The sequence below is a fragment of the Aptenodytes forsteri genome, unplaced genomic scaffold (assembly GCF_000699145.1).
Source record: "Aptenodytes forsteri isolate BGI_AS27 unplaced genomic scaffold, ASM69914v1 Scaffold54, whole genome shotgun sequence".
Lineage (NCBI taxonomy): Eukaryota > Metazoa > Chordata > Aves > Sphenisciformes > Spheniscidae > Aptenodytes > Aptenodytes forsteri.
Genome location: NW_008796044.1, coordinates 4,392,022 through 4,400,452, shown reverse-complemented (window position 1 = coordinate 4,400,452; position 8,431 = coordinate 4,392,022).

Genomic DNA, 8,431 nt, shown 5'->3' with positions numbered 1-8,431 from the left:
TGTACTGTAGTTCATAGGACAGAATTAGTTGGATGCTGATGCAAAGGTCTAATGAGTTTCTTTTGATGTTTTGAGTGTTGCTTGTTTTACCCTTGTGTTTTCTGCAGAGTCAGTATGCTGGAGGAACTCCTAGGTAAGGATAGCTGGTATTATAATGTCATATCTTAGAAAGGATGAGAATACATCACACCTCTGTTTACTCCTGCTTCTTTTTAGAGGATCTTTGGTTGCTTCTTCATCAGTCTCTCTGACTATACGTATTGTGTCTAACCTTCTTTTGTCTGTGAACACGTTCCCTACTATATTGTAGCTAGTACAGATTGTTGCTAGTGTAGAAGACACAAGTGGCATTGGACTGGCTACTGGGCTCTGTTATTTGTAGCTATACATGCTAGTTGCTAGATCATTCTGAAGTCCTTACACCATGTTTTATTGCTCTACGGTACGTGCACTAACTGGATTACAACTAGTGGTGGTTACTCCTACACATGCTGTCATTGCAGCTTCTGTTTGCCACACAGACGCTGACATTAAGAGTTTAAATACTGATTGACTTCTGAGTTTTGACCACTCAGCGAAGTGATGCTAGTAATCTTTTCAACTGACATGTCTCACTCATCAGACATCCTGTCTCATGGATCAGACTGTTTTAATCAGTCTGTCTTTGCCTGTATTTAGGGTGATTCTAAATAGCAATATCTATATGTTCTTAAAATGTGGGCAGTTGGAGGATGGACCTTTCATTATAATTCTTTTTTGAAGGATATATTATGTTACTTTTTCTCTTAGATCTTTGGCAGACTTGGAAGCCAAAGTTGTGGGTTTGACCAAGCTTTTGCTTGTCCCTGAAGGCAGAAACTGAGGAAATGTAATAATAGTCACTGGAGAATGTTGTCACTCTCTCTGGACATAAGGATTGCTGGTATAGTGATGTTACAGAAATGAAAATTAGTACAATGAAAACATGCAGGAGGCATTGCAAGGAAGAACAGCAATGCAATTCTTGACAGAAAGGCATGGAAATAAAACAGGAAATTAAACAGGGATTGGGAAGAGGACTCTGAGGACAAAGAAGTATCAGAATATTAAGTCTAGCAAGAGGAGAGTAGCAGGAAGTTAGAATGTGGAGAAGAGAGGTCTGAAGAATAGAATTATGTGCTACAGAAGGACAAAGAACTCAGCGTATATTAAAAATAGTGCTACAAAGCATCTTCTGAGCAGTGTTCCATCTACTTTCATAAAATTTTAAATTTTCTTTTTTTGGTCCTAAAGAGCACTGTAACTTTTGGAGTTAATCTAGGGCATAAATATGGAAGTTCATGATTTAAAATCCATAACCTTTCTAACTTTTCAGCCCTCAGAAGCCTTAACCAGCATTTACCAGTAAGTAAAGTTAATTTTGTCCCCTTAATAGAATGGATGACATAATGAAGTTCCTTGGGGAGACAGTTACTAAAATTTGAGGCTGTAGCAGCAAAACTCAAATAGAAAGAATTAATTTAGACTCAGTCAGGACAGCGCCATAGTATGAACTGTGCATCTTGGCAAGGCTGTGTGGATGGGAATAGGTAGCAATGACTGCAAGAAATTGGCCCTAAAACTGCACTGTCAGCTCTGAGAAGTCCCCAGACAGAGGTTTAGGAAAATGAAAATGTGTTGCTGGCAGGAATACTCATCAAATTGGAATTAAGGTGCATTGTTATAAGAATAGAAAATGAGCTCGTGAAAGAAGCACCGCTGGAGTTTCATGCCAGTACTGTGCTGTTTACAGAAACAGGAAAGCCTCAAATGAAGTTCCAGAAGTTGTCCAGGTGCCAACTCTGTTATTTTCTAACTATGTTTGACATAGCAGCATTTTGATTAAACCTCCCATATCAGTTTCCAAATACTTGCCTTTAAACCTTTGTTTCTATCCCTATTTCCCAGACCCATCTCTTCATTCTTCGCTTTGGAAACGTCAATATTTTCAGCAGATAATGATGAAGTCAGGAAAAGTATTTAGGGTCCTCTTTTAAGAAGAGTCAAAATACTCCAGCCTCACACTAGAGAGCAAGGGTTTAAATTGCAAACTTATGTTAATATCATTTTCTTGTGCAGGCCATTAGCAAATTCGTACCAGAAGATAAACTTCACTCATTACAACTTGATATGTTATTAAGATTGTTTATATATTTAAAAGTGGGAAAATGTATTTGTTTCCTCATTACTGTCATAATTAATAGCATTTACACTATAAACAGGAATTTTAACACTGGAAGAAAAAAATGGAACTGAAAATATATTAAGAAGATTGACTGACTCAGGAGATTCCCTGCATTCATTAGCATTCTTGATTTAACTGTGTTAGGAGAGCTAAATATATGGACTGCATAAGTAAATAAATGCATAAGTCATAGAGTGATACATTGTCACTTGGCACTTGTATCTCTAGCTGGGCTTAAAGGAGCACCCTGAAGTTCTCAGAAAGATTTTATAATTTGCACACCCCAGCTAGGTAGCCCAATTTTCTTGAAATATTCCTAAAAGGTTTCCATTCACTCTCCCTTTTCTGAACCGGATTCTGTGCATTGCAGTGAAAGGAAATGAGTGGTCTGAAAAACAGGCTTTTGATCTGCAATTAGTACATTGACTACAATAAGCTTAATACCCTAAATGCCCACTAGCTTTTTCACCTGTGAAGTTACTATAAGATTTAGTGACACACACTTTGTGTTTTCTTTGGTGTACAGGAGGATGGCAGTGTAAAATAGAAAGATTAATCTTTGAATTTGGTTTGCTCCAAGTATGACCCCATTGCAGAGGGTGAAGCAGCTCTAACTACTTTATTTTACTCTCCCCCTTTCTCTAGAGTGTCTCCAGCCTCTGGCATCCAAGAATGCTGGCAGGATACAAAGCTAATTTTCTCACCATTGTAATGCAGTTATTTTGCTACATTCCCTTTACCAAAGTGTGTAAGGGATTGCACATATCAGCCTGAAGTTGTCCTCTGTCTGCCAGGGACGATGAGTTCTGTGTATTTGTATGTGTGCATGTATATGTATGTCCTATTTATTTCTCCCCTCCCATATACAGGACCTGTAGCAAAAAGGAAGAAATCTGCCTGGTTTTAAAGGTTGACAAAGATTGTTCAAGGTCATATTTCAAGCTAGCAAAATTAAGATTTCTCTTGCTCTGATTCCCCCACTGATCCCTGAAGTTATAATTGTTGCGTTTCCTAACATGGTGGTTGTACTTTCATTTCCCAGCATGCCTTTCAGAGGCTGGCCCTGTAACTTTGGCTGAACCAGATAAATGAGATAAATGCAGTCTGATGCTGTGAGTGAATTTTTTTTTTTTTTCTTTTCATGTGTTCTAGCTGATGGACACACTTAATTTCTATTGTGGTTTTCCCTTTTCACAGTCTTCCGGAAATGGTAATTTTTGCAACATTCACCTCTACTTTGAACTCCTCTGTAAGAGTTATTTTGTCAGTCCTAATAATATCAGAAAGACTAATAAGCTGTGCTTTCTAGGTGTTTGTGCAAAATAAACGGGAGATCTGAGTATCAAGCAAGAGTAGGTGAGGAAACTTCAAAGGACAGAAGTGAAGTGATCATTATCACACTTCCTTCGAAACTGTGGAGTTGAAAGCTGAAGCCAGATTAAGACAATCTAAAATACTCCTATGTCAATAGAAGTTATTGTGCTTCATAAAACCATTTTGCTCTGTGACGTATCTTCTTGGAATTACCTTAAAGGTTAGCAGACACTTGTTGTGTCCACCATTCTTTTAGAGGAAAATGCAGATCTGCTGAAAATACTCATTATCCTTTGTGGAAGATGCAGATCTAGTGAAAATATTAATTAACCTTTGAAAAAAATTGTTTCATGCCATCTTGCTAATACCTTTTTTAGTGTACTCTGCCTCTGTTCTAGGTTTATTATGATGTTTGATCAGATGCTTGCCTCAACTTTTGTATAAAAGTGAATGTCAGTTAGTCAGTAGCCTGTGTAATATTTGCGGGCTTTGAATTTCCATGGAATAAAATTAGGCTGGATGATGGCTGGTGACTGTGAAGTTTACTGTTTTTTCCTTTCTAACAATAAATTGTCATAGTCCTGTTTTAAAATAAATAAATAAAAGAAACAAAGGAACTACAATAACCTGTACAGCTCATTAAGGTAGGTCCACTGACATTTAAGAGTCTTTTTCAAATTTCTCTTTCATTTTCAAGTGATAGAGGAAATAACCCTAAAATGTACACGTTTTAGAGACTCGGCGTCTAATTCTGCTAGAATGTCTCTATTATCTATCATGCAAAGAACCACTGAGTCATCACCCAAAAGCTTTTAAAATGAATGGCACCACTGCCATTATATCATTTTATCTTTTATTGACATTCAGGTGTAATTGTTCTTTGGTGGGACTGAATCACTTAATGCTCTCAGAATAACAGCAGTGCATTCCACAGTGAAAGATTCTGTATCCCAAACCCTTTCTTCTTTACCATCTCTAGATATACAACTGGTGAGCGAGTCGTCTGTCTTTGCAAAAAATGCCAAGTAACTTCAGTTCGCTGAGTTGAGTGGAGTAGATTCAAGTCTTCCTAGCTAGAGTAACTTTCAGGATTAGGGCTTGGAGGGAGTTATTATTTAATGATGTAATGGAAATATGAATGACAGGTTACACTGTGCTAGTGCATGGTACAGCACATGGAGAAGGTCAAATATAATTTTTCAAAGTGTGTTGACAGCTGTGGAGCTAAAGGACATTATTTCATAATAGTAAGACAAATGCCATTTTAAGGATTTTTGGAGGTTTTTTTTTTCCCTTTATTTAAAGACAGGTGTTTCTTAAAGGAAGAATTGAACCAGTTGTCAGTGGAGATTTACAAAGTACTTAAAAAAATGAAATTGTACTCTCATCAGGCACTCTCCATGTATTGAGCTATAAAGAAGTGGCAAAAAAATGAGGACATTCTTTTTAAAATTGCTGCTTCAGCTCTAGTGAGACATTATATTTCAGCTGATAAGTGCTAGGAATAATGTTTTGCATAAATATTCCACAATATTGAGCAGATTTTGTGTCTATAATTAGAGCTTTGATTTACTCACAGACAGAATTAATTAGGGAGTAATAGTTGTACTGTAATTCTTCTATTATAACCCAAGCTCATTTCTTCTTCCTCTTGTTAACATCAAAGGTATACAAATATTTCTTTAACCTTCCTTAAAACACTGTAAAAATAATTTGTTTAGAAGATAAATATCCTGGTACTAAATACAAGAACATGTGTTCTGCTGTCCAAACTTAATTTTGTACTCAATTTACACTTGATAGGGTCTATTCCAAGAGTGCTAAAACTCTTGAATGAGGAAAGATATGGAAAGAAAGTGCCTGAGCAGATTGAAGCACAGTTGAATGAAACACAGTAAATCCTGTGGTTATGCTCTGCCACTTTCTTGCATCAGAGTCCTGGGATAAGGAGAGAGGAAACAGGCTGCCTGTAACATCTTTCTTCCAAGTGCCTTCATGCAATATGCAGTAGATTTTGTGTATCATTCACAAAAAAATGTTCCATTGAAAAATGGGAGTTGATCAGTGTAAAGGCTAATGTAAAAGACCTAAGTATGGGAACAAGAGCTACTGAAAGTCATCTGATCTGTTCCTTAGTGCTTACTCTTGTGCCAACTTGCTATCTGTTTGCCTAAGAGCAGCATAAGAGCTCAGCTGCTGGAATTCCTCAGCACATTGTGTCCCCTGTACAGGAGCAGGGCAGGGGTGAGACTTCTAACTACGAAAGAGAGAAGTTTGTGACTTGCCCTGAAATGGCAGTAATCAAAGCCAGATTGCAGCAGCAGTTCCCAGGGGCTTTGGAGGATCTTCTCAAGGTCTTCTCTTCAGATGACAGATCTTCTCTCCAAGCACAGTTAAGGGGACAAGTGCTGGCTGGCCTGGGAGCAAGGTCGAAGAGAAGAGAGCTCATTTGTGGAAGACAGAGAGAATTGAGGTGCACTGCTGCAGCAAAAAATGGGATGTGGCTTTAAACCACCTGTTACCTCCAGAAATTCATTTTACCAAGCTATTATATGCTATGATAAAACTGAGCAGCTGGAAGAATGAAAGGCTGGAAGCAGCTTGTATGATAGCCTGTCCAATATATTACCACCGTGATCTAACAGCAGCCTGACAAGAGATGTGAGTGGCCCATTCCCTGTTCATTTGTGTGAGGAGCCAAGAACTTCTATTTTACGTTTACACCAGCTGTAATAATCGTGGTGATGCTCAAAACAGCAATTACCCCCACTGTTGGGTCATTTTCTCCCTGAGAAACTTTCTTTCTGAGTCATGACCTGGGCAGGTCAGAGAGCAATCCAGGTGTTAACAATTCTCCTGGAGGAATGTGCCTTTTACTGATTTCTACAACCCCAGTGGATGCACTTTTAAAAGCAATTGATGTTGAAGGAACATATAGTTACTGCCGCATTTAATCCAAATTCAGTTATCTTAGACATGTAAGTAAAAGTATTGATTGTCATTTTGATAACTTTTGGGGAGCAGGTCAGAGAGCAATCCAGGTGTTAACAATTCTCCTGGAGGAATGTGCCTTTTACTGATTTCTACAACCCCAGTGGATGCACTTTTAAAAGCAATTGATGTTGAAGGAACATATAGTTACTGCCGCATTTAATCCAAATTCAGTTATCTTAGACATGTAAGTAAAAGTATTGATTGTCATTTTGATAACTTTTGGGGACTTTTTTTCCCCCTTCTCCTCCTGAACTGATTTAAGTTTCTTGTACTTGGAAGTAAGTGTTTTCAGTTGTCTTTGTTAGATCCTTCTCTAACAGAAAAAAAAAAAAAATCACTTTGTAGTTCAACTCTTTGCTCCGAGCACCAATAAACTTAGCACGGAGTCTTTTCACAAAGTCCTTTAACTGACTTTTCAAAGTCTTTAGTGTTTTTGCCTTCCCTATGGAATGAAGTGGACAACTAGGTCCCGGAAAGGAAAAGTAAAGAGTATAATTGTATTTAGGAAGTCAGATTCCTATTCAGCTGACCATCAAGTCATCTTTAGAGGTGAACAATGTGATGCATTTTAATGGGGTGATAAATTGATATATTAGTAGATACATGATCCTCATTCATGTCAAGAGCAGCTTGCTCAGCAGATGTCCTATTTTCAAAAGCTGATGCCTCATGAAAATACACACCAAATGTGCACATACATCTCATCTGACATAATGAATTAGCTTGTGAGCAATGTTTTTTCTATGCAGTCTTTGTACATGTAACGTGTATGTGGGTTTTGCAAGGCATGCATTGGTAGAAACTTCTGAAAATCTACCCTGAATGTCCAGCCTATCTTCTAGTTTCTTTTCATACGTTCTCAGTGTTGTTTCTTAAGCTATAGACCCAGGAATACTAGGTCAGCTGTTGCCTGAAAGTGTAATCACCCTTCTAATATTTAACACTGCAGGTTTCCTTGGGGCAAGTGTATGCTGAGGCAGTGCTCAGTGCTGACAAGCTAGAGGCAAATGACCATTGACTGTTTTGTTTCTTTCAGCCCACTTTGTTTAGCTGGAGAAAGGCACGAGCCAAACTGGCTGAGTTGTGCTCATTGCTTAGACAAAGGCCCCACATGGTGGTAAGCAGCACAAGGCACGCGGCTTGTGTGATTATCTTCTCAACAGTTTGCCTTTTTCAAGCTGCTGCAGCAGCCACGTGGTCTCTGCTCCAGAAAGCCCCACTGAGGAAAGCCATGCTAGCAGAGGGCTGAACAGGATACAAATCAGCCTTTTAGATTTAAAAAAACCCAAAACATACATGCCAATGCGAAGTGCTTCCATTTGATTAAATATCCATTAACTGATACGTTTGCAGGCTGCATCCTCATTTGCTGGTGGGTGGGTCCCATGGCCCAGTCCCCCAGTGGAAATGATTCAGAATACTGTATCAGAGAATTGCTTTGATGAGTCACAAGTTTGCCACTTTGACTTTAATAGAAAAATTGCGAGAAAGTATTTGAGTTATGATTGTGCTGGGCTTTTAAGAATGCATGAGTGCAATTTCTATTCTTCACATTTAATTCAGGTTTTGAGAACAGAGAATAGTATGAGAAATATGGGCATGATTTACTAGTTGCTTCAGAACAGTGATGAAAATGCAAGTGGTGTACCAGTGATGTATTAGCAGAAGAGATTCAGTCATAAATAATAAAGAACACCTCTGAAGGTGACACAGATTCCAGTTGTAGCTCAAATATTTGATGATCTTATGAAAACTGTTTCTGTTTAGATTTAAGAATGGATATAAAATTATACTCCTAAAACATAATTAGCAATATCTCCTTATGGGATTACAATTTATCTCTTAAATGTGAATGTATTGGAATGCATCAGACTGACAGCAGAGTTATCACTACAGCTTCTTGGCACTGCCCTAACAGTT